The sequence below is a fragment of the Macaca mulatta genome, chromosome 1 (assembly GCF_049350105.2).
Source record: "Macaca mulatta isolate MMU2019108-1 chromosome 1, T2T-MMU8v2.0, whole genome shotgun sequence".
Taxonomy (NCBI): Eukaryota; Metazoa; Chordata; class Mammalia; order Primates; family Cercopithecidae; genus Macaca; species Macaca mulatta.
Window position 1 is genome coordinate 199,090,628 of NC_133406.1, and position 26,549 is coordinate 199,117,176.

Genomic DNA, 26,549 nt, shown 5'->3' on the forward strand with positions numbered 1-26,549 from the left:
CAAGACTCCATCTCAAAAAAATAAAAAATAAAAAAAACCTGCTTGGCAGAGCTGGTCGAGGGGAAGCAGGGTGATGTGGCATTAGATGTTGCCTGGCCATTGGCAGTTCCTCAGCTGTCCTCAGTCCCCAAGACCCTATGTCACCTCAGCTCCATAACATTTGCTGTGTCTGAGCTGGGCCGTGTGGATACACCCTGGAGCCGCAATCATCAGCAGAGCCTATGGCCTGGTTCTCCTCCCCATGGGCTCGCCCACCACCCCTGCACACTTTCCTTTAGGCCCATATTGAGGGCTGAGTTTGAATCATATTCTATGCCAGGTGCAGGGAATTCACGATGAGTGATAAACTCTTCTGGTCTTCCTAGGGAGGGCTCAGCAAGCTCTGAGTGGAGACAGCACCTCCGTACTAACATCACAGGGTGATCAGTTCTCTGATCCCAGGGCTGGGCATTGAGAAACAATCCATGTGGGATTCCATGGTGAGCAAAGCATACATGTCACTCTCATCTGACAAGACTGCACACAGAAATAAAAGTTACAAATGCTGCTACTTGAGAGGCCCTGGAGAGGTGATGCCTGGTGCTGGGGAATGTGCACAGGGCTTGGTTTAGTTGGGGCAGGGGAGGGCTTCCATGAGGAGGTGACATGCAAGGGGAAATGGAAAGGCTAAAGAGGAGTCAGCTGGGTGTGGAAGGGATGTACGAGCAGAGTGTTCCAGGCACACACACAGCATGTGCAAAGGCCCGGAGGCAGGGGGCACTGAAAGAAGACCCTATGCCCCGGGTGGATCGAGGAGGAGATGCGGCAGGAGGGGCACGTGGGGTCACTGAAGCAGGCCTTGGACACCATGTGGAAGAATTTGGCCTTTGTCTCAATAGCAGAAGGAAGCCATTGAGAGGATTTAAGCAGGACAGGCCTGGAGCACACAGGGGTACGGATTAAAGCCTGGAGTCAAGGACATTTGGGGTACCTGTGCGGGGACAGGGACACCCATGGGAAGGTGGTTCTATAAATGAGAAGCCAGCAGAAGGCCTCTGAGGGCCTTTCTAGGCTACGTGTGCCAGCATTTTAAGAATTCCATGGCCATGAAGATGGGGTGCAGAGGATGGGACCTGTGATGGGGAAAAGGGGAGTCCCTGTTCTGTTCCAATAAGTGTGGACTACAGATGAGCTGTTTTCTTTACCCGCCCCTCTCAGGGCTTTGTGCGTTGCTGTGTACATTGGGGAACTCCAAGATGACTGCAGAATAGGCAGTGTTTTCCCAACATAATTGACCATGGGAAAGGCTGCAGACAAAGGGACTCCTCAGAGGTGCTTGAGTGGAAAGGCGGCTGGATGTGATCTGTGATCTCAGCGTGAGGATTCCATCCTGGTGGCTGGCAGCTGGGTGGGGCTGGGATAACCCCGGACAAAGGATACCTGTTAATAGGCCATTGTAGGAAAACCATCAACGGGCAGATCTACTGCAAACTCTATGGAGGGGTCCTGGGTACAGGACAGGGAGGAAGTGCCAGAGCAGGGAATCTCTCGCCTTCTCTGTCCTCATTCCTCTGCCCTTTCTCCTTTCCCCTGGTTCCTGCACTGAGAATCCCATGTCCTTGAAATATTCCAGGCTCCAGTCAGCACCCTGAGAGCTCTGGACAAGCTGTAAGCATGAATGCCACTGAACAGGATGAAGCGTCGCTAGAATAAATAAATTCGTGTGAAGGCCATCCCTTGTGTCCACAAAACAGTGGCATGGGTGGGGAATGGAGGAAAGAGAAGGGGAGGATGTAGTGGCTCCTTGATGCCTCCTTCCTCTTCACCCATTGATTTGTTTAATGGTCATTTAACAAACATCAGGCACTGGACTGGACATTGGAGACCTGGCGGGACGTGAGACAGACTCAGGGCCAGCTTTCTTGGCACTGGGATTATGTCTGGGTGACATTCAATTCTCCTGACAAACCTGCTTCTGGCTTTGTCACAGGCCCCTCTGGGGAGGTTGGCCCCAGCCAGCTGGGTTTAGGGAAATGCCCCGCCCTGGTGTCAGAGAGTCCGGGGTTAGAAACGCAGCTGTGCATCAAAGCTCGCTGTGTCTGTTTCCTTTTCTGCAGAAGAAAGACAACCCCACCTTCTGCACAGGCTGGGGCGGGGGTTCAGGGAGGTCCCACACTCCTGGCACCTAACGTGATGCTTTTAACGAACTGGCTTTTTGTTCTCATCCTCTCTCTTCACCACCAGGACTTGGCCAGGAAATTTCTGATGGTTTGGTTTTTCCCAAACTGAACATTGTATCCCTTCTTCCCTAGCTCAACAGCATGTGCAATTTAGACTCACGACCAAACTTGATTTATTCATATTTAGGGAGTCCTCAAAAGTACCCTGCCAGATAAACCTTCAACTTTGAGAAGCTAATACAATCTTGGGGAAAAAAAAATGCTTAGAGTTCAAGAAATTGGGCTCAGGCTCGTGGTTTTGGTTTGTTTCAAGCAGTGAGATACAGTGAGGAGAAGCTCTGGGTGTGTAACCAGGAAATCCAGGTCGTGGTCTGGTGCACTGCCTGTAAGCTGAGCCGAGCACCCAGCCCTCCCCAGCCTCAGCCTCAGCCTCCCCTCCTATAAAATGGGGGTAATAACCCTTTCCTCCTGTGGCTGCTGGGGAAACTGAGTGAGGTTCAAAAGCAACAATGAACTGAAAATGCTGTCTGCCTCTCCTGAGCTACTCAACATCTTCTCTATAAGTACTTACAGGTCCTCCTGGGAAACTTGCATTCTCTCACTGCCTCCTTGCACCTGAGACCACCCATCTGGCCTCTGGGAGACCCCAGCCGTTCCTGACCCAGCTGTTTGGCTCCAACTGTCCTGTGGTTAGAGCAGCTAGCCGGCTGTTCCAGGAAGTCTCTTTCTCAGGCTGGGCCCCTAGGGAGGGAGCTGAGCCCCATTTGGTGGGGGAGAAGACAAGGCCTGGGGTGGAGGCAGGGGGACCGCCAGCCTGGGAGAAGCTGTGCCGTATTTTTCAAATAACTCCATGTCCACAAAGCTAAAAATGTGGTCTGGCTTTACATATTTTATATATATGTGTATTCCCGGTACATTTCCTTCTAATTTTTAAAACCATACGTAACGTCAGGGACATTTAATCCATATGGTTCTGATTCCTTAACACTTAAATCATCCAAATGTTGTTTTGTAGAATCTATTTGCAAATCTCTTTACATAAGTGTTTAACTCATTCTTTCTCAAGAGAATCCAGGCATGGTCCCTGGGTGAGTCTTCCTCCTCTTTCACTCTCCTCACTCCCCACCCGAACTGGCCAGATGTCTTGACTGCCTCTGCTCTGGGCATCGCTGCTCAAGCCCTGCCCTCAAGGCTGGGGGAACCTGGTGGGAGAGGACAGAGAGGCAGACAGCCTGCTGTCCTTCCTGGCTGTGTGATCAGTCACAAATTAAACTCATCAAACCCCTTTCGTCACCTGTAAAAAGGGATAAATAATAAACATCTTCCAGGATTGTTGGGGGATAAAGCAAGGTGATGTGTAGAAAGTCCTTAGCCCAGAGAATAGGGCTTGCCACCCACAAACAGAAAGGTAGGGAGAGGCACGTGGGATGCAGAGTCATTCTTGAGGAATCTTGAGATAACAGCTCCAGGGCAGAGAAGCTGAGGCCAGAGAAGCAAAAGAACACTGCCCATGGGAACTGGGGATTGAGACAAGGGCCAAGCAGTGGCTGCAGCGGTCAGAAGGGTGGGAGGTGATGGGCCTGATTCCAGGAGATGCGTGGACAGAGCTCAGGTGGGAGTCTGGGAGGGCACTGAGCATCCACAGTGTGCTCTGCACATGGGGCCTGCCCCACATGTGCCAGGGAGGTGGGGAGGGCCCCAAAGGACCTGGCAAACCATGGAGGAAGTCAACAGGGAAAGTGGTTCTCCCAGAGGAAAGGGTCATGGGCTCCCCACCTGGGAGTCTTCCACACCCAGCTGTCAGAGCACATGCATGCCCTAAGGGCCCCCAGAGACTCTCCCACCTGCAGACACAACTCCAACTGCTTAGCCTGGAGTTGTGGCCCAACTCAACTGCACCCAGCCCCTGTCCAGCCCCCACCAGGGTCTCCCCACTTTCTTCTCCCTCCCTTCAGGCCATTCTCCAACTTTCATATTCTTTTCAGCTGTTTCCGCTGCCTCCATGGCTTTTCCACTGATAAATACCTACCCACTCTTCAAAATCCAACTCAAAACTCATCTCCTCTGACAAGCCTTCCTGGGAAGATTTGCAAACAACTGGCCCTTCCTTTGTGCCCTCCTAGTCTTGGTCTGACTGAGCCGTACTCCCCTGGGACGAACTCTTCGGGATCTGTGCTGGGAGCTGTGGTGTGGGGATGGATAAAAGTCACTCCTGTCCAGGAGGTCCCCTGTTCTGCAGGAGGCGGAGCCCCATTGGACCTGTGGCTTTCTGAGAAGGCAGAGTGGGACTCCAAGATGGCAGCTATAGGACTCTGTGGCTGTTGGTGTGAGATGGGAGCTCAGCTAGGAGGACACAGGATGGCCAGGGTGGCACAGCTCCTGAGGGCTTCCCCATGGCAGGGACCTATTGGTCAGCTCTGATCTGGACACCATCAGTGCCTGTACCCATAGAGCAGGATTCGTTTCTCCGGCAATTCCAGAAGGAGCAAATCCCAGACAGAGCTGCATCTCTGGGATGGAAGAGCAGATGCTCAGTCTAAAATTAGGCTGCTAACTGCAACTTCATCTAGGTTTCGGAGCAGATCTGCTTCTTGCATCTGCCAGTGTGTAGTAAAGGAAAGGCAAAGTCCCTGCCTCCCTGTTGAGGCTGGGCAGTGATGGTGATAGCCAGCTGGAGCCCAAGCATTCTACAGGCTACCTGTAATGCTTTCCTGGGCTCAACTGCATTAACTCCTCACAAGTCCCCTGAGAGGGAGGCTTAGGAGGTGCAGGGTGGGGAGGGGCCTGTCCCCTACCCCGCAGGAGCTGCCTCTGCTTGGGGGTGTCTGGTTGAAGCAGAAAGGGATGATAATCAGGGAAAATTTCTTCCCACCTCTTCTTTGTCTACTGTTCCCACCTCCATTCAGGCATCCTCTGGCTCTCTATTGTCTGCCTTAGCAGGCCCCACTCTCCAGGAAGGGTAGAATCTGTTGGAGGCCTCTGTGTGGGCCTTCTTTTATCTCTCTGAAAGCCACAGCTCTCACGGTGGCCTTCCAAGCCCCGTGTAATATACCCGACGCAGGGCCTTTGCACTGGTTGCCCCTTTGCCTATAAAGGCCTTTCCTCGTAACTGCGTGGCTTAATTCTTCTCCTTTTCAAGTTGCTGCTCAAATGCCACCTTCTCAATGAGGCTGACTCTAACCACCCTATTTAAACTTGTGACTCATCTCCCACCCCTGCATTCCTGGTTCCCTTACTCTGTTCTGCCTTGTTGCCATAGTCCATACCTTCTGCTAATATGCTCTATAGTTTACTTACTTACTCTGTTTCTTGTTTACTCTCTGTCTCTTTCCCCTAGAACATAAACTCCATGGGGCAGAGATTTTTGTCCATTTTGTTCACTGATGCACTCTAAGTCCCTAGAACAGGGCCCAGCCAATAGTGGCTGAACATGTGTTACAGAATGCATGAATTCACGGGGGACAGAGGCACCTGGGCTCAGGGCAGCTTCCTGTTTTTGCTAAACGTGGGCCATGGCTGCTCCAGAGAAAACCCATGCCATGGAGATACGGTCCCTCTGCTGGAAAACTGCTTCTAGGTCCTCTCTGGGCCTCTGCTTGCTCATCTATTAACTGGGGCTGATGGTCCCTGCCCTGCCCCTCACAGAGCCTTGGGATCACACCCATGAGGACGTGGGTGTGATTATGCGCCAAACCATAAAGGGCTACCCAAATAAGTATGAGGTATGCATTTATTCAGTCAATATCACTGTGCACCTACTGGGTGCTAGGACCCATATTGAGTGCTAGGAGTCCACAGAGGAGTGACAGCTTGTGCAAAGAGGCCCTCCCAGGGAGTGAGGCCTCTGCTAGCTATGAGAAAGAAGGAAATGCTCAGTTACTTCCGAGTTGTTGGAGATGTGAGACCCCAAAAAAGGAATAAGAGGTCCTCCTGGCATCTGGGGGAAGTCCTGATTTAGCCATCTATAAGGGTTCTCTAGAGAACCAAAATCAATATGATAGACATAGAGATGAATGTAGATATAGATACAGGAAGAGACTTGTTGTAAATAATTAGCTCATGTGCTTATGGGGGCTGAGAAGTCCCATGACCTGCTGTCAGCAAGCTGGAGATCCAGGAAAGCCCATGTGTATTTCCAGTCTGAGTCTGAAGGCCCGAGGCCCAGGAGAGCCAATGGTATTAAGTTCCATTCTGTAAGTGGGTAGGCTTGAGACCCAAGACAAGCCGATGTTTCATTTTTTGTTTGTTTGTTTGTTTGTTTGTTTTTTTGAGACGGAGTCTGGCTCTGTTGCCCAGGCTGGAGTGCAGTGGCGCGATCTCCACTCACTGCAAGCTCTGCCTCCCGGGTTCACGCCATTCTCCTGCCTTAGTCTCCCAAGCAGCTGGGACTACAGGTGCCCGCCACTGCTCCCGGCTAATTTTTTGTATTTTTAGTACAGACAGGATTTCACCGTGTTAGTCAGGATGGTCTCGATCTCCTGACCTCGCGATCTGCCCACCTCGGCCTCCCAAAGTGCTGGGATTACAGGCGTAAACCACCGCTCCTGGCCTCAGCCTTTTCATTCTGTTCAGGTCTTCAGTAGATTGGATGAAGCCCTCCCATGTTAGGGAGGGTAATCTGCTTTAAGTCTACTGATCCAAATGTTCATCTCACCCAGAAACACCTCCACAGACACACCTGGAATAATGTTTGGCCAAATGTCTGGGCACCACATGGCCCAGTCAAGATGGCACATGAAATTAACCATCACACCCTCCTCCCACCCCCAGACTGCTCTTGATCTTTAACCTTCAAACCAAGACCCAGCCACCAAATTCACACGCCTGCCTCCCCCTCCCCAGGTCTCCCCTCAACCCTTCCACCCTGCCACCCTTTGGGACATTGCCTCTGCTTATAAGTTTGCCTGACGTAGCGCTTTCTAAATAGGACACAGCAGGTGCCCAGGATCCTTGCTGGGATTCTCATGCTTCCAGTCAGAATTCAGGGTGGGTTTGAGGAGCAAGTTGCAAGAGATCAGCAGAAAAGCCTGGGGAAGGCAGCTCTCAGAGGGCTTGTTTTCAGGGTGGAAGGCACATGGCTGACTGGACTAAGAGCCTGGAGTTCCTGAGGGATCATGGAAGCTTCCTCTGCACTCCCAGGCAGAATGGCAGAGGCTGCCATTTTCCACCCCAGCTATGGGAAGCCTCAGGAGAAAGCCTTCCAGGTGCCCTGTTTATTGAGCACCTAGTAGGTACCAATCATAGACCCCAGTGCTCTCCTAACCTGGGGCACCAGACACAAATACTTTACTATAATGTGAGAAATACTTTGATGGTATATACAAAGCTAATTACCAGAGCATCATTGAGAAGGGGCCTTTCAATTCTGCTAAGAGTGGAAGTCAGGAAAAAATAAGAAAACCAGGACATTTGAAGGAGAGCTTATAGGATGAGTTCACTAAATAGGCAAGAAGAATTTATAGGGGAGCTGGAGGGAAGGGTGGATGGGGGATAGGAGAAGGAAGGGCATGCCAGGTAGATGGAACAGCATGGGGAAAGGGTGGAGTCTACATATTCACATTGTGTTTATGGACTAGTGAGCTGTCTGGCCCAGGCCACGCCCTTCCTGGGCATGACTGCAAGTGGGAAGATTGCAAGGATGAAGGCTGAAGGATTGGGGTTCTTACCTCTGGCCTTGAGAGGCCAGAAGGGCTGCAGTGGGAGCAAAGCCTGAGCAGGGATGGGGTGAGGCCACTTCCACAGTCCTTTGCTGTGGATGCAGGTTTTTGAAAGTAGCCTTTGCACCAGGCCCCACCCCCTCCTGTATTCATCTCTCTCTCCCATGTCTTCGGCAGCATTCACTGCTTTTATCCACTGTTGTCATAGTTATTTTCTGTACTGTGCAAGGCCTCTCCGGAACCAGACTGTGAGCTGCCTGAGCACAGGATCCTTCATGCCTCATTTGTCTTGCCTTGGGATTCCTTCCTGCCCACCCCCTGCCCTGCCCAGCCCTTCGCCCTGGGCTAGCCACGTGGGTTATATCAATCGGTTGGATGAAAGTCTCAGGAGAGAAGAAGAACATAAGGGCATCTCAGAATTCTTCTCTCCATCTGCTACTCCCAGAACTCTTTTTTGTCATTCCTGTTGCTGTTTACCTTGTGTTCATGTTTATAGGGTCTGATTTAATTCTCATTTCCCCCTTCCCTCACTTCATGAGCTGTTGGCAAGGACTAGGTCTTATTCATCATACTATCCCCCAAAGAGCTTGAGTTGGGGGGCTTGGGGAGCTTCTTTATTGAGTGACTAATACATATTGATTCTGTTATTGATACTTGAAATGCATTTTCTCTTTTAATTTCATCTGCTCTAATTTAATCCTCTAATTTTTTTTCCTGGAATGTCTTATTCTCCCCATTTAGCAGCTGTGAAAACTGATGTATAGGGGAGTTAAGCAGCCAGTAAGTGTCAGGACCAGGACATGCACCCAGATCCGTCTTGATCCAAGCCATGGAAGTTGATGCTGTACTTATGCACCTCCCTTGGTGGGCACAAAGCCATGGGCAGAGTAAATATTTGTTGTTATTGATGATCTTGCAAGTCCCTTGGCTTGGGGAAAACCTGTTCTCACAGCTGCCAGGGGAGTGTGGCTTGACTAATCTTCTGATTTCCTGGAACTGAAGGCCCCGCCTTCCCCACCTGGGGCCTGCTGAGCCCTGTGGGAGTCCCCCAAAATGCTGGTGAAAAGCCAGAATGAGGCAGTCCCAGGGCCCAGGCCAGACCCAAGTCTCAGTTTGAAGTATAGGAAAAGAGGATGCTTTTGTCATTTGGGGAAAACTATTCCATGAGCTTCAGGCCAGCTGGCCTCCTGTAGTTGCTGGTTACCAGGCAGGATGGTCAGAACAGCCGTGTGTTAACAGTTCAGTATGATCTGAATATCTGTGACATTCCTGGAGCTAAGATTTGGTCATGCACAGAGATGCAGAATCTAAGGGGGCAACAGACACATGAGAAATGACTCTCACAGTGGGACACAAGCCAGGACAGTCTGTATCAAGTGCTGGAGGCTCATGGCGAAGCAAGTGGCCAACACTACCTGGGGGCCAGGGAAGCCTTCACAAGGGAAGCGGCCTCAGAGCTGGCCTGGAAGGCTGAGTGGGAGCCAGCCAAGTAGATGGGTGAGGGGAAAACTATAGGGAACTGCATGTGCAAAATGCACCTGGCAGGCTCAGAAACAGTGAGAGATTCTGTATGGTGGGAGCATAGGGTGGATGGGGAGAGTACAGAGAGGGAGGTTTGGATTGGTAAACTGAGGCTCTGTTGTTAAAGGCCCTAATAGATCGGGTGGTTTCGCTGAACAGGGATCCACTTGAATGTGTGCTAGAGAGTTCTACCTGTGTGGAGAATGGATTGCAGGGGTAAGCTTGGCACAGCGCTAGGGAGAAGGCTGTTGGAACTTGTTGGTGATGGTGGCCTGAACTGAGGCACCAGGCATGGAGAAGGGCTTCTGGCTTCGGGCTTGAGAAGATTGATGCCCACATCCATGAAGATGAGCAGTATAAGAGGAGGAGGATTCTGAGTCACCACATGGGAGGACAGTAATCAATGCTACTGTTCACTGAGCACCTACTATTGTGTACTTTGAAGAGTTCTATTGCACTATCTTGTCAAAACTTCCCAGCAGCCCTTGGAGATGAGAACGTCAAGATCAGTGACATCAACTAACATGCCCAAAGTGACACACTAAGTGTGGGGCTGGAGTCTGAACCCAGGTCTATGTGGCTCCAAGGCCCATGCTGTTATCCACAGTATCGGGTTAAGGACTGAGTCAGGAAGCTGGAAACACGGTTCTCAGGCTGGAGAGAAAGGATGGGAACTGAGTCTGGAGGGTTGGACCTCAGGAAGGTGATGTCCATAAAATGCAAACTCTAGTATCTGTCCTAGGACAGAAGCTTCATATGTGCAACAGGTCTATGACGAGCACACCTACCACACACGTGCGCATGCACACACACAAACACACACACACCCCAAATAGGAAAACAACCAAAGCATCTGAGTCCAGGAAGCACAGCAATGGGGATGGAGGATGGAGAGGGGATGGTTGCTAAGTCAGTATAAGACCTAAATATAATTAACCCAGAAGGCCCACAGGGCCTGGTTGCTCAGCTCCACCCCACCTTAAAAGTGCTCCCAACACACTGTGGTGGTCCCTAGCTCCTTGGGGGCAACAGTGGGTTCCAGAAGTGTGTCTAATTTTGTCGTTATAAGCTGGAAACAAAACTCCACAGAGATAGTCTTCTAGATGGCAGATCAGATGCCAACACTGCCCTCTGCTCTAATCTCTTTTAGCTTGTAAAATCTCTACAGTGTGATGCTGGCTTTACAGCAGATCCAGGCCGTGTGTGTGTGTGTGTGCGCGCGCGTGTGTGTGTGTGTCTGTGTAACATTTCCATGGAAACAAGCATTCAGCATTCTAGCCTGGGACACCTGGATCACAGTTTTCTTGAATTGTAGCTCCAGAGGTAGAATGAATCTTATCTTTCCATCTCGTATGCCCCCTAGTCCGCCCCTCTCCAACCTTGTCAAATAGCAGTGTAACATTTAGCGAGTTACACTGGGATATCTGTTTACCTGTCAGTCTCCATCCGTGAACACAGGCTTGTGTGTTATATGTTCCCAGCACAGAGATGGTGCCTGATTCATGTGTGAGGAATGGAGGAATGTGGGAAGGCCCCTAGGGCCAAGTACTGGGACTTTCTCAAGACCTGGCCCAGTTGCTTGCAGGGGATGGGGAGGAACTGGCACCTGGTACCACCTGCCTTTCAGATACAGTGTGGGAAAGGTGACCTGCACCCCAAGTCTGCCTTTCTGCAGAGCAGTGGGGGCCTTGTCCGCAGGTGGGGGCTCGCAGAGCAGAGTCGAGGTCAGGCTGATAGCCTCTAAGCAGGACTGCCCACCCCCACCTTCTTTCTCTGAGCTCTGAGGCTGGAGTCCTGAAGACCTTCTGGCTTCCAGTGAGAATTGGCACCGGAACTGAGGTGGGGGCTGCGTCTTGAAGTGGGGACAGATGGTTGTGGGAGGAGCTAGGTGAAGGCTCCCCAGCTGACACTCCTGGCCTGGAGAATGACTACCGCTGGAAAGGCCCATGTGGCTTGGAAGGCTCAGGGGAATCAAGTCTGACTGTGTCTGGTACAATGAAGGGACTTGACAAATTGCATTTTCCTTCATCCTTCCCCTCCACCTCGTTAGGGCCAGCTCAGGACTCCGTGTTTTTGGGGGTTGGCAGGGGGATATCCCAGGCTTGCTGATGGCTGCAGAGGAGTTTGTCAAGAGCAAGGAGGAAGGAGACAAATCCCAAGCCACCCCAGTCTCCTGAGCATTCAAGCCAGTCTAGCTGAGAACCCCGCCTTTCATCCCAGCCCCCACCCAGAGACCGTAGGACATCAGCCACAGTTCTGGGTTGGGTAAATTCTTCCCCTCCTCTGGTTAGTTTGTCTTAGGATTTGCTCCTCAGGAGCATTCATTCACTTAAACATTTGTAAACTTATCAGTCCTGGGAGGGGAGAAGGATCAAGATGGAAAGTTCCCTGAAGCTCCCAGTCTGAGGGAGAGGAGGCCCCCAATAACTGACTTCAGTGTGAGGTGATGGGCAAGTCTGTAGAGGGAGGAACTATTGAGTTGCCTGTGGCATCATGGAAGGTGACCAAATCCATTGGGAGGGTCCCTTGAGGCCAGGCCACCTCTCAAAGGGGAGGAGGATGTCCTTCGATTTAGGGCAGGAGCAAGGCTGTCATCTGAGCCTGTGTGTGTGAATGATAAAACGTCACCCCTCAGGGCATATGAATTATAACAAGGCACCCACCTCCTCTGCCTGGAGTTGCTTTCAGCCAGAAAACAGGAAGCAGGACAGTGGGGGCAGGGCAGGAGTGGAGTGAGGAGCAGGCATCTGTCCCAGGGGGCACCCCACCCCAGTTGCCCTGCTCAAGAGAAGGACCCGTATAAAGGGCAGGCTTGGATTCAGGGTATGAAGGACAGCCGGAGGGGTGGAGAAGACATTTCAAAGGGAAAGCCTGTGTGAAGACCTCAAGAAGTGGAAATTGGTGCAAAGTGGTGCGTGTTGGGGGTGGTGGCTGGGCAAATGGCAGGGTGGACTGAGCTCTGGGAGATGCAGCTGGTCCGTGGGGCCTTGCATGCCAGATCAGGAAGTGTGGTCCTTCCCTTTGGGGCTTTGTCAGAAGGAGGATGACCCAATTAGAGCTGGGATTGGGCCCTGGGAGCTGATGGAAGTTGAGAGAGACTGGGGTGGTGGTGATCCACAGAACAGCTGGGCAGCTTGGCAGCTGGTCACTGGGTTTGCAATCGTGTACGTGCGTGTGCAGACCGGTGTCCAGCTGCAGTCACACCTGCCTTGACTCTCTGCAAGCCCTAGAGCCATAGCTTCCTCCTCTCTGCCCCTCGGAGTGTAGTGCCCCTTAGAAAGCGGGAGTTCCCTCCATTAAAGCCGGGGGTCTGGGAGGAGTCTATTTGCTCTGGTTTTGGAGGAAGGGTGGTGGCTCCATCAGAGGCTGTTGTATGAAGACACACAAATGCCCAAGGCCACCAATGCGCCCTTTGGGCCTAGAGAAGTTGAGGGCATGACTTTGGAGCCAAAGGAAACCTGGGGCCTCCAAGGATCCCCCTGGAAACCTGGGTCAGCATAGTGCTTAGTTCTCCTGTGGGACCTCAAACTTTCATGACCCTAAAAGGGAGTGGTTGGTTACATTCTGTATCCTAGGCACTTAACTTACCTCAGTCTAGTCCTGGCTTAACCCCACTCTACACCCTCCACCCCCAGCTCCATTATCTCCTCCTGAGGCTGTTTCTGGAGTCAGCCAAACCTAGGGCCAGCCCTGGTACCACTGTGGCAGAGGGCTGACCTCTGCCGAATAACCGCTGGTGGGCATCAGTGAAATAACAGATCACAGAGAGACATCTCAGGATCTTGGCCTTCCCGCAGACCTGTGGGGGCCTGGCTGGGAGCTGGCTCGAGTGTTCTTGGTCCTGGCCAGAGCAAGGACCAGAGTGACTCAGGCCCAAATCCCGGGATCCAGCAGCTTCTGGTAAAGTCAAGCCATTGGGAAGCCCCGGGGTGTCCCCCGCCCCCACCCCAGGTCTGAGCCCAGGGAGGCCCTGGCAGGCCCGCCCCGCCCAGAGCTCATTAAAGCGGATTCCCGCCTGGGGAGGCGCGGGCTACCCGGAGCCGGGCTGGCACCCAGGGGGAAGGCGGGGAGCGCACACTTTGGGGACGGCGATGGACGCCCGCTGGGCCCGGGTGCGACCAAGGCGTGGCGCCGAGCGGCAGGGCCCCGGCGGCGGCGACCGGGGCTTCCCTGACTGCCTTCCCTAGAGGGCCCAGGAGGAGAAGACAGCGCGGGAGCCGGGGCGGGCGCGGAGGGAGGGGCGGCGCCCGGAGTGACACGGCCTGTCACCGAGGAGGCCGGCGCGCAGACCCTCCCCGCGGCCGCCGGCAGCCAGGGATTCCCCGGGCGAGGAGACCCTCCCCTGGCAGCCGCCAGCCGCGCCCGGGCCCATCTGCGACCCCGGCCGCGAGGGCATCCCGGAGTGGCCGGCAGTGAGGCCAAGCGGGCGGGAGAGGCGCCGCGGGCCAGCGGCGGGGTCCCCGTGCTCGGCGACAGGAAACTCTGGGGAGTGAATGGAAAGAAGTGGGTGGTCCGGCCCCTGCGACTTCCCCTGACATCACTGCCCAAATAAGGAGCTTCCAAGCGGCCGCGGGGCGGCCCGGAGCCGCGCCCGCCGCCGGCGCCCGCCCGCCAGCCCGCCCCGCGCCCACCCCGCGCCGCGTGGGCCGCCAGCGAGCGCCCGGGGCACCGCCGGGCGGAGCCGAGCCGGGCGGAGCCGAGCGCGCGGGCGCTGCCGAGCCGCGCGGAGGCCGGGCGCGCAGCCCAGCGCAGCCCAGTCCAGCGCGGCGCAGCCCAGCCCAGAGCAGCGGAGCCGCGGCCGCCCGCAGGTAAGCAACGAGCGCCTCGCGCGCCGCGCCCCCGCCGCGGCCTGACAGCCCAGGGAACGGGCATCGCCGAGCGGGCGGCAGAGGGACCGGAGGGAGCCGCATCGGTGGGAGAGGGCTGGGCGCGGGCGCGCGTGCAGTAGTGCGTCGGTGCCAACTCTCGGGACCCTTGGAGTGAGGGGCCCCGGCTTCTTCGCAGTCTACGGTGGCCTGATGCACGCGCTCTCAGCCAGCGTTTCCCAGACACTACTTCTGTCACCACCCTAGGGCGACACAAGCGTTCCCGCGTTCACATACTTCTCTGGCACACTTGCGCCTGGCACGGCCGTTGGCGTGTACAGCCTCCTGTGTCCAGTGCAGATTCTCACCCTGGCGCAGCGCTCACCCCTCGCACCCTCGCACATCGTGGGACACGGCACACCCGGCGGGAGCTGCTGAATGGGTTTGGCAGCCCTAGCTTCCCCCCAGGCCATGCAGTTTCAGTCTGTCAGAGCCCACCAGCCTAGGGCTCCTCGGGGCTCATTGGGAGTGAGTTAAACTAGCATTGCTCTGGATCTTCCCGAGGAGCCCCTCCTCCCGGCATAATGACACCTGGCACTGGGGGTACATCCTATCGGGTTGTACCTGGCATGGTCAGGAGGGTGTGGCGACTGGGAGAGAGCTACTCCCACCTCACTGCCTGGGTGTTTCCAGAGCGGCTTCTACTCCAGGGGCATTTCTGAGAGAGCACCCTCCGCAACCCCCCTTAATCAGAGCAGGGTGCTTGGGCTTCAGACAGAAGTGGTGGTGGCTGCAAAACAGGTGCAGATGGCATCAGCCTTAGCATCTTGCAGGGATCTCTGCATAGTGACCACAGTTGTTTATCTATAAAAATATAATGTATTGACTGATGTTTCATCAAGGACGTAGGGGAAACTGTTAGAGCCAAATTATGGGTCTATCCCTTAGTGACTCTGGGCAGACTCCTTCATCTCTTTCAGGCTGTGTTTTATCAAAAATGGAATGAGTGTCCTCAGAGGTATGTTTTTAGGAAAGATTGAGATCACGTAAGTAAAAATTGTTTTGTAGATGTAAAGCCTTGTGCACGTGCCAGTAACTGTGGTTTGGATGATTTCTGGGCTGGTAGTTGTCATGGCTTTGCTCTGTGACTTAGAACACGCTTTCTGTTCCATCATCTGCAAAAAAGGGGTCACTAAGAAGTGTCCTGTGTGCCTAGTAGCAGATTTTCCCAGTGTGTTCGGTGGATTGTTAGTTCTGAAAGCTGTTCCACCAGTAAAGGTTTCCCTGTTAGAGTAAGAATGGCAAATTGTGCAAGCTCTGTATTACCCTTTTGGCCAATTACAATCCATACTGGCAAATGAAAGGCTCTGAGAAGTCCTGCAATAAAAGAATCTGTTTAACTTTGTCCAGCCCAGCATTTTTTTCTAGTTGGCTCTGGGGCCCTTTTCAAGTTAGTAGGCTTGCTCTCCAAGGAAACAGTGCTTCAGGGGCTACCCACAGAGATGATGTAGTGTTGTACAGTTGCAACCAAACTTTGAGAGCTAAATTCTAATTGCTCTGTTTTAATGGAAAGTAAGCAGAAGCCCAGAACAGTTAAGAGGCTCATCTGAGGTCACACAGCTGAACAGTGGCCCAAGATCACCCAGTAGTTAGTGGTAAAGCATGGACCACATCGTGACTCCCCATCCAGTGCTCTCACCTCACTGAATGACATTCAGAAGTTGACAATTCTCCTCTAGAACCAGTCTTGCTGCTTTGTATGGACACTTCGCAGAATGTGTTTAAAAAACATAAAGATTCAAATGATTTATTGTTGAATGAATTAAGTGATGATCAGTTACCTACTCTGTGCCATTCTTTTTGGGGACTTTAGCATGTAAAGTTCAACCAGATGTGGAGCCTGTGGTGAAGAGCTCGGTAATGGTACGACAGTCATCTCTCACACATGCACACATACACACGTGTGTGCACTCTTATACACTCAAACACCCATTTCTACACACAAGTTTGTTCCTGCACGTGCACACACCCACAGCCCACTCCAACACACTCACACATGCCATCGTGTACACTCATTTGCACACACAACCCTGCTCCTCTACACACACCTGCTCCCATGCACTCTGGCTTATGCAATCCTGTATACTTGTTCACACTTACACATCTGCTCCTACGCACACTCTCACACACACATTCATCCCATTGTATTCTAGGCTGCAACTATGAGGTAGTTGTGGTAATGGGGATGTCTGCTTGTCCCCATGTCCCCAGAGCTGGTGGAGGGGGGCCTGGCACCAGCTCCCCAAGATGAGCACATGGGAGTGATTTGCAGGGCCAACCCAATGCCACATTTCCTCCATGTCTCCCAGTTTCTTCCATTTTCTGCCATACTTGCGGATATTGGCCAGCTATTGCTTAGTTGCATGTGATTGGACAGCCACAGCTCTGGCTTCTCCTGTGCTGTTTGTTTTAATCAATGTCAAAGCACTGTGAGGGCAAGGACTGCAGCATCTAGCAGAGGGCCTGGCATAGAGGAGAGGGTCAGTAGCATTTATTGAATGAGTGTCTGCCAGATGCTAGGATGGCCATGACCCAGGCCAACATCCAGGGGGGTTTGGTGAACATGTTTGCTGAGTGCCTGCTGGGCCCTGGGCACCATTCTAGGGACTACAGCAGTGAAAACTATTTAAGCCCTTCTTTCAGGGAGTTTGCGTTCCAGTGGGAAGAGAAATAATATTAGTGAATCAGATAAAGCTAAGTCATCATATACACGCTGAAGAAACTCAAACAAAGCTGTGTGATGGAGAATGCCAGGGAGGAATGGGAGAAGCTACACGTGGGGGCCCAGAGAGTTCTCTGAGGAGCTGACATTTATCTTGAGATCTGAGTAATGAAGAAGTGACAGCCTTGCAAAGCTTTGGGGAAAGAATATTTGTCATAGATGAACAGCAGGTACAAAGGCCCTGTAGAAGAAAGGAGCTGGGCTAGGGACCAGGAAGAGGCCGTACTTGCAGTTCGCTGCTGATTTTCTTGCCAGCACCCTTTGGAGGGGGTAACTGCTGGTGTTTGATCTGAGACCTACTTATCTTCCTGGTTCAATCACTAAAGCCAAACAGTGCATCCTGGGCTTTGTGGGGCGGGGCTGCCCTCTAGATCTGTCCATCCCCAACCCCTGTAAATGAGGAGAAGGTCAGACTTCTAAGGCTCCTCTTAGCTCTACTGTTACAGAATTTGATGCTGTGTTTGCAGGAGGTTTGCAGGAGACCACTCAGGTGGTCCATCTGGAAGGATTGTGAATTAGTTGTGCTGCTTCCATTATTAATAACCATGATGTCATACATCTGTGCGGTTCCTGATCGGCTGCAGAGCACTCTCCCTTATTATCCTGTTCACTCTGTGGACTAATCTGCCAAGCGGGGGATGGGATGGAAAGAGCGCAGACACTGCCACACACTGCCGCAGGCTCACCCAGGCCACTTCACCCCCTTGAGCCCCTGCTTCCTCTGCTGCAGAGCAGGATCACAGGAGAACCTGCCTCCCAAGGCTGTTGGTGTGGTGAAATGAGAACATGCACTTCAAGGCCCCAGCATGTAGTAGGCACTTGGTAACTGCTGGTTCCTGTTTTACAGATGAGGAACTCAGAGCTAAGAGGGATCATGACTTTTTTTGTCTGCTTCTGTGTCCCTAGTCTTCCCAGCCCAGGGCTCTGGGTCCATACTTTTAATAACTATTGGGTTGAGTTGAGTTGCCTGTGGTCAAATAGCTGGTAAACGGCAGAGCTAGGACTCTGGGCTCCACAGTCCTTTTTATAAACATCACGCTCTTTGGGAATAATTGTCATGGTTAATAAAGACGAACCTTCACATGCATTTCTGAATGAGTTATTGTTGCTTGGGAGAATCTTAGAATTGGAAGGTCTCAGGGGTTTTGAGGTGTGATATTCTTTGTAAATCAATTAACAAATTTCTTAATAAACATTTTAGAACCTTCCAGAAAAGGGTGTAGTTGTAAGAAAATGGTCTGAGAATTGAGAGCAGTGGTTCTTAACCAGGGGTACCAGATGCTGTCACCTGAGGGCTTTGAACAGAAGAGCTATAAGTTCCACCCTGATTGTCTGGGGAGAGTCTGGGGACAGCATGTGGGCATGTGGAGAAGTGCCCCGGTGCTAGATGTTCTGCCTGGGATGAGAAGCCCAGCCAGCAGGAGGCCCAGGAAGTCAGGCAGGCCTTCCATCTGCCTCCCATTTCCATCTGTCCTTGGCTGTGGCTCCGACCCCCTTGTCCTGGACCTACAACGGCCACATGGTAGGAGCATGAGCGATGGTGTCCCACAGACCGGAGTTTACATCTCCCGCTTTCTAGCCCTGTGCCTTTCCTATTTGCTTTGCCTCTCCTACACCTCAGCTTCCTGATCTGTGATGTGGGAATGCTCACAATTACCTACAGGGTGACAGATGTCTCATTAGATACTTGTGCCTGGCACTTAGTAGGTGAACCATAAACAATAACTAGTTTCAGTTGTTAGGATGAAAAATTAATGAGAATAATAAAAACTGCAGTATTGCGAATGAATCAGCTGCTCCTAAAGGGGGCAATAAAATAGACCAATTTGCCCCAAACACCAGCCTTTGGGAGGAAGGTACATTCCATGCCATAAGCATCAGCCTTTGGGTGAAAGAATTACCAGCTCCACCATCTTCCTAAACCTCTTCATTGCATAACCATTGCTCCATGGAGAGCTGAGGGGCTGAATGGGGACCAGGGCCAGCATCACTTCCCATGCCTCTGACAGATCAATGGGCTCAGAGATGAGGAGGTGAGCTTTGGATATCAGTGTGAGTTCAGGCTTGTACTCACCTATATCAGCCTGGTCTCTTGCTCCTGAGGCCACCATGTGGGGAAATTGGGGTGTAAACACCCAACTTGTGGGAGTCTCGGGAGGTTGTGCTTCTCACTTTAGTGTCGTTTATTCATTTATTCAACAGTGGATTGGGTCCTTCCGGGGGCTCAGCTCTGGGCTAAGCACTAGGAGAGATCCTGTGTCCTCAAGAAGCTCAGAGTTGAACAAATCCACCACCCACAAGCCACATGGCCATGTGCAAGTTGCATTTCCTCTCTGGGTCTCAATTTCCTCATCTCTAGAATGGGATCATTCTGGTTACTTCCCCAGAGGAATATTTTGTTGTTTTTAGGGACCCAGCCCAACAGGCTGTGGAGTGCTTTCTAGGCCTTAGGATCTCTGATAGAGTGGTCAGGCAGAGAGAACAAGGGCTTTCTTACCAGGAGGAACTGGATTCTGATGCTGGTCCTCCCTTTTCTTACTGCGTAATTTGCTGCATTTCTAAGTTCTCTGTGTTTCATTTTCTTCATTTATGAAATGCAGTTATAATGCTTTCATTGCAGGGTACTGTGAGTGTTAGTTGAGATGATCATATGAAGTACCTGGCTCTGAACAAATGCAACCCCCATTTCCTTTCTGTCTGGCTCTTAACTCTGCTGCCTGGTGCATTGCTGCTTTGGAGAGTCACCTCAGCCCATCAGTTCCCAAGTTCCAATACCCAGGAATGGTCAGGGTAGGCAGACAATCAGATTAGAGCTCCAGGTAATAAGCACGTACGTGTCCCTTGGTGAAAGGTGTGCATGGGGAGATGGTTCCAGCCCACAAAGGAATCGGGGCCAGGGTACAGAGCTGGGAGTCCTGGGTTCTGTTCCTGGAACTGCCTCTAAGTACTGTGTGTCATTTGCCAGTTCCCTCCCCTGTCTGAACCACAGTGTCCTCAGCTGCAGGCTGGCCTGCGGGATCCCCTGGGTTTCTTCCTGCTCTGAGAAGTCCATAGGCCTTTGATGTGCAAGTGCTGAGTGAATACAGTAAGGAAGTGAACTGGCTGCGTGTGGGGGTGTGGGGATTTTACCAGCTTTTTCTAGCCTGGACTCTGTTGGAATTGATTGTGTGAGGAAGCCAGCAGACAGGCTCTGGACAAGGAAGAGACTGTGGTTTCTAATTGGCAGAGCCACTTATGGGAGAGAGGGCAAGCAAAGAAACGTTAATGACATTAAATTAAATTAAAAGAAAGGCATTACCCTATTTTTTTTTCTTAAAGAAGACCCAAAGGGCTCTGAGCCAAAGAGCTTTGCTCTTATTTGAATTCAACAGTATGTTTAGGTGTAAAGAGTTGTTTTCAAGTTACCAGGGTGGAGGCAAGAGATTACAGAGTAAAACCAAACATATAGTCATTTATTTAGCAGACATCTGTTGAGCCCTCACTATATGTCAGGGGCTGCTCTAGGCACTGGGGTACAGCAGTGACCAAAACAGACCACAATTGGGGCTCTCAGGCAGCTCATAAACTGGTGGAGAGAGGCCAGTCGTGAACAAAGGAACACGGCAATAGGGAATGTGTCAGATGGGGGTCAGTGCCGTGGAGAAGCATGAAGCAGGGTGGGAAGTTAGAGAATGCCATGGGGAGGGATTCAGGGGCTCTTTTCTCTCTCACTTTCTCTCTCTCTTTTTTTTTTTTTTTTTTTTTGAGATGGAGTCTCGCTCTGTCACTCAGGCTGGAGTGCAATGGCACAATCCCTGCTCACTACAACCTTCTGGATTCAAGTGATTCTCTCACCTTAGCATCCCAAATAGCTGGGATTACAGGCACCCGCCACCATGCCTGGCTACTTTTTGTATATTTAGTAGAGACAGGGTTTCACCATGTTGGCCAGGCTGGTCTTGAACTCCTGACCTCAAGTGATCTGCCCACCTCGGCCTCCCAAAGTGCTGGGATTACAGGCATGAGCCTCCAGGCCCGGCCTCAGAGGCTCTTTTCTGTAGGATGGTCAGAGAAGGTGTCACTGATACGATGTCCCATGAGTGGAGCCGTAAAGGAACTATAGAACTGAACAGACTAAGGAAAATTTCCTTTCTCTATGGGGCACATGGAGGTCTATGGAAACATCTCATTTGAAGCTGGAAGGGTCAGCTCGGTCAGACAGCTCAGTCTCTGGGCTGTCCTGCTTTGGAAACAGTGTATCAAGTCTGCTTAATGATAATCGTTACAGCAACATTAATAATAATAATAATAGTGAGCCACATGGGATAGGGCTTTAAGCCTTCAAAATGTCTTTCCATGTAGACCGTCTCATTCAGCTCTGTCACAAGCTGGAAGGTATTATCTCCAGACTGCGGTTGAGGAACCTGAGAATTCTAGATGTGGGGTGACAAGCCCAGGACTGTATCAGAAATGAGGGGCAGAGTGGACACTCAAGCCCAGACTTGCTGTCCACTGGACACCGTGTTTCTCCCTGCAGGGCAGCTGGGATCCACCACAGTACCCAGCATACCCCCTTGCATGCAGTAGAGAATGGTATCTATTTCTTGAAAACAATAATAAATCCACAGATGAATAAGGCATGACAACTAAATACCATGTTCTATACTGGCATGAATTCTGGAACAGAAAAAGGACATTAGTGAAAAAACCAGTGAAATAGTTACTAGTAATGTACCAATGTTAATGTCTTAGTTTTGACAAATATACCTGTTATGTAAGATGTTCACATGAAAGGAAACTGGGTAGAAGATATATGGGGTCTCTGTTCTATCTTTGCAACTTTTCTGTCAATCTAAAACTATTCCAAAATGAACATTTTATTTAAAAATAAATGAATGAATCCACATACACTTCCACTAGCTGTCCTCCTCTGGATTGCTTAGGAAAGCCATAAAGAGTCAGTAAGTAATTAAATCTCTGCTACTGGTCACCCCGAGCATACTATCCCGAGTTGCCTGTGTGAGAAGGAGCAAAATTATAAACCAGTGCCTGTAACAACACTGGCAGAGGAATTTTCTGTTGGAGATGTCTCCCCCAGGGACTGCCCCCAAGTGAATTTCATGTATACCGTATAACTTACATTTTAACCTATGCCAAGTATGCCCTTTGTATTTGGTGAAGGTTCACCAACTCAATTTCACTCGATGCTATAACAGACAGAAACACGGTTTTACTTGTAGAGCTATATCATGTGACCATATATCTATATAATGAATTGCAGTGACTGATAGCTGGGAAGGAGTAGGTGCAAGGAGAACAGAGTCAGAAGAGTCAGAGGGCTGGAAAGGCTTTAAAGGTGATCTGATTTTCTTTCACAGTAGAAAACATTTAGGCCCAGGGAGAGGTGTCTCATGGAGTGGATGAAAGAGAACAGGGGCCAGGGGATTTAGGGGCTTAGTGCCTCATTCTCCATTCACAAAACAAGTGAGTTGGCTTAGGTGAGTCTCTGGGGACCCTTGGGCTGAAAGCCACTGAGCAAGGGATTGATCCAGGCCCACCCAGCAACTGCTGAACCACACAGCTCAGCCTGTCCGGGACACCTGGCCTCCTAACGGTTTCTTGCCTTGGCTTGCGAACATTTGGTGTCACCCTGAAATCTAGGAGAGGCGCAAGATGCCCAGGTGGGCAGGAAACCATCATTATCATGGGTTGATTAGAACCCATCTGTTTTTTAAAAGGGTAGGATATCTGGGCTCTTTATTTTAAGCAAGCTCTGATCTTATGAAATAAAGCAGTCCAGCTTTTCCCATGGTGTGTTTGTAGACCACAAGTGTCATGGGGTCTAAAAATGTGTTACAGGGAGAAAATGAAAGTCCAATGGCCAATAAAGATCCTTATCCTGTAGGAATTCTCAGTCTTTAATATGCAAAAGTGCATTGGGTATCTGCAAAATAGTGTGTATGTGTGAGGGTTGTGAACGTGAGTGTGTGTGTAGAGGTGGGTACTATGTGCAATTTTTTAAGATTAATTGATCAGAGAACAAATGTATATATATGTTTCATACACACACACGCGCACACACACACATTTAGACACACACAGAGTAGCTGGAAAAGAGTTCCACAGAAAAACATTTGGGGAAATGCTAAGGTTATCTGAGGTCAAAGCTAAAAAAATTAACGTGAATCAACAGTGACTCAAAACTTATTTCTGCGTGTTAGTTTCAGCATGTCAGTTTCTCACATTTTTTCCCACTTTGTTAGCTTAATTTCTTTTTTCCTCAGAAGAAAAATGGCATGCAAATGATCCTTCTCCCTTCCCTACGTGCAGTGCTCATGGGAGGCAGAAGTATTGTGTGTGCTTATTGAGACGAGGGTAACCAAGCTCATGTGACAGATCAATGGTGGGTTTGTAACCCAGAAACCCACATGTGACGTTGGTGTTTAGGAGCTAAAAAATAACCTTATTTTAAAATGCCGCTAAAGACCAAAAACCCTTTTGTCAAACCTAGCTTTCACACGCGGAGTTGCCAGCACCTGCATGGACACAGGTGTGTTTGTTACCCCGCAGGGCAGGCTTCTTCACTGGTCAGTGTGCCTGGTCCGTGGAAATGCCCAGTGAGGTGGGACACCCTCTGATTTGATGATGATTTCTCACTAGGCCGATCTTCACCTGACTCCTGATCCCAGCCTTTCACCGCTCCACGTTGCTCATGGGGTGAGTCCTGTAGACTGCCTGGCCTGCTCTTTAAAACTCTTCCCATCCCGGGCCCTGCCTCAGCTTCCACTTTCCCTGATCCTCGGCCCCATGCGTAAATCCTGCCCCATCCCAAATCCCGCTCCTCACTCCTCCAGACACGTCCCCAAGCATGTCGGGGTTAGGGGCCAATTTCATGCTGTGATAACCTCTCGTCAGAAACTGGACTTCAGTTTCCTTCCCTGGCATATGAGAATAATACTCTCTTAAAGGCTCTGCAAATAAAGCAAAGGATAAATAACAGAGAGGGAAATTTTAAGGGAGAATTTTCTTTCTCTGTGGATTAGATGGCAAGGGATATGTGGGAAGGCTTCAGAAACAACTAATTGGTGATGATGTGGTTAGCTTAGCTAGTCCTTAAGACTCTGGCGTGTTCTTATCTGACCTGTGTGACCTCAAACAAGTTACTTGACATCTCTGAGCCTCCCTTTCCTTGGCTATAAACATGGACTGCTGTGACCACCTCTCAGGGCTTTGAGTCAATGCTGTGAAGTTTGTCAGGAACCCAGAACAGTGCCAGGTGCATAGAAAGCTATGTATTAGTTATTATTTAAAGAATTCTTAGTTAGAAAATTATTGTTCTATCAACCAACTAAAAACATAACCAAGTTTTAAAAAATGTGCAAAAGATAAATGGATAGTACACAGATGTAAAAATGGCCCGTAAATATATGACTAATGCTCTAGCCACTAAAAAAACCAAAGGATTGTAAATTAAAAATGAGATTATTATTGCCTAGAGGTAGCAAAATTTAAAAAAGAAAAAAAAAAAATTAGAGAAGATCTGGTACTGGCAAGAGCCAAAGGTCCTTAAGAATCTAGATTGGTGTCAATGAAAATTATAAATGCATATACAGTCATTCCTTGGTATCCATAGGGAATTGGTTCCAGGACCCCCTGAGGGTGCCAAAATCCACAGCTACTCAAGTCCTTTATATAAAATGGTGTAGTGTTTGCACATAACCTACACACATCCTCCTGTATACTTAAGTCATCTCTAGATTATTTATGATACCTAATACATTGCCTACATATCACTTCATTTATATGGATCACATAGTCCTTGGCACACAACAAATTCAAGTTTTGCTTTTTGGAACTTTGTGGATTTTGTTTTTTGTTTTTGTTTTTTTGAGGTGGAGTTTTGCTCTTGTTACCCAGGCCAGAGTGCAATGGTGCTATCTCAGGTCACTGCAACTTACACCTCCCAAGTTCAAGCGATTCTCCTGCCTCAGCCTCCCAAGTAACTGGGATTACAAGCGTGCGCCACCATGCCCAGCTAATTTCCTGTATTTTTAGTAGAGACGGTGCTTCACCGTGTTGGCCAGGCCGGTCTCGAACTCCTAAACTCAAGTGATCCACCTGCCTTGGCCTCCCAGAGTGCTGGGATTACAAGTATGAGCTACTGCACCCAGCTGGAATTTTTGTTCCAACTATTTTTGATCCTTGATTGGTTGAATCCATGGATAGGGAACCCACAGATAGAGAGGGCTGACTGTGCCTACTTTGGTCCAGCAATTCCCTGGCTATAGAAAAATATGTACTCAAAGATATATGTGTACAAAGGTACTCCCTTGTAGCATTGTTTGTAGAAGAGAGAAATTGGAAATGACTTCAGTGTCCAGCAGAGACAATGCTTAAAAGGTTTATGGTACATTTGTGCCAGAGAATACTTTGTGGCCATTTCAAAAGAAAGACATGATCCTTCAGGTGCTAATGTGGGAGGATATTAAGAATGTATTCTTAACTGGAAAAAGGTTTCTGTATAATATGTTTAGGACAATCTCATTTTTACACAGAAAAAGTTAAACAGTTAAGTCTGTGTGTGCACATGTAGAAGTGTTTCTGCGCTCGGGGAAACAGCCTGGGAACATGCCCAGTGAACTATGCCTGGTGGTTTCATCTGGGGAATAGGCTTTGCAAGGATGACGCAGGACTTGTCTACTTCTTACTTTAAATATCTCTTTATTTAAGAAAAAAAAATAAACACAGAAAACAAAAAAGAAAGCACAAGAAAATAAAGAGAAAAGAAAAATCTTTACATTACAGGATTGTTATGATGATTACATGAGATCATAATACTTGACAAATATTTAACACAGTGCCTAACACTTAGCAAGTGCCCAGGAAATGCTTCTAGCCTCTTCTTCCTTCCTCAGAGTCTGTACCTCCCCTGCCCCCACCATGCCCATCCCAGTGTTTTTCCCTGACTGTGAGATCAGTAAGCACGCAGTGGTGCTTCAGCAGCGTCAACACACGTCACCGTCCACGTGTCTGTCCTTGTAGGGCCGCCAGTCTAAAGCACCCACCCCTCCCATTCCCTGGCAGTCTCTCGGGTTCTTTCTTCTTGACCTTCTTTTGAAGAGCTGCCATCCTTAACCAGGTGCTGCCCAGCCACACCTCCTGGCTCCCAGAAGGAGCCTCTGGCCACCTTGCAGTGTGGGGCTGCCTTTGTTACCACCACTTTCCAAGGGTGAATCTTAAGGATTTGGGTCATTTCTGTTTGTTTCTTTTCCGTTTCCGTTCCCGGCCAGGCTTTCCCACCCCCGGGGATGTGGGCTTTCCTGACTCCCTTCCCCCATGAGCTTCCACCTGGCCCTGATGAATTCCATCATGCCTGCTTAAAACCATTTTACTTGCAATTTGCTAATTTAATTCTAGTCTTACAGAATTTTGGCAACCCTGCCAAATTGGGTGCCAGATGCAGATTTAATGAGCATATTTTCAGTTATTTCTTTCCTGTCTTCATGAAGATGCTGAAGAGAACAGGGTCTGGAACTCATCCCCAGGGGACTCCGTCTCCAGAGCATCCCTCCCCGCATTTGATCCTGAGCCACTGTGCGTGACTCTCCAGCCAGGTCTCTCCCCATCTAATGGGAGGAGCTCGTTG

The 26,549-nt window shown here is 50.3% G+C and overlaps 1 protein-coding gene across 6 annotated transcripts in view; it reads left to right on the plus strand.

Moving 5' to 3' along the window:
* The window catches only part of HIVEP3 (HIVEP zinc finger 3), a 537,183-nt gene that overhangs the window by 367,492 nt on the left and 143,142 nt on the right, over positions 1–26,549 (plus strand). For 2 of the 6 annotated variants that reach the window (XM_077961637.1, XM_077961654.1), the window contains exon 1: positions 14,015–14,145. The exons of the other annotated variants lie outside the window; for them this stretch is intronic. The gene's annotated coding sequence lies outside the window, so the exon portion shown is untranslated. Of the gene's footprint in view, positions 1–14,014; positions 14,146–26,549 lie in introns of those variants that run through there. 6 annotated transcript variants of the gene reach the window in all.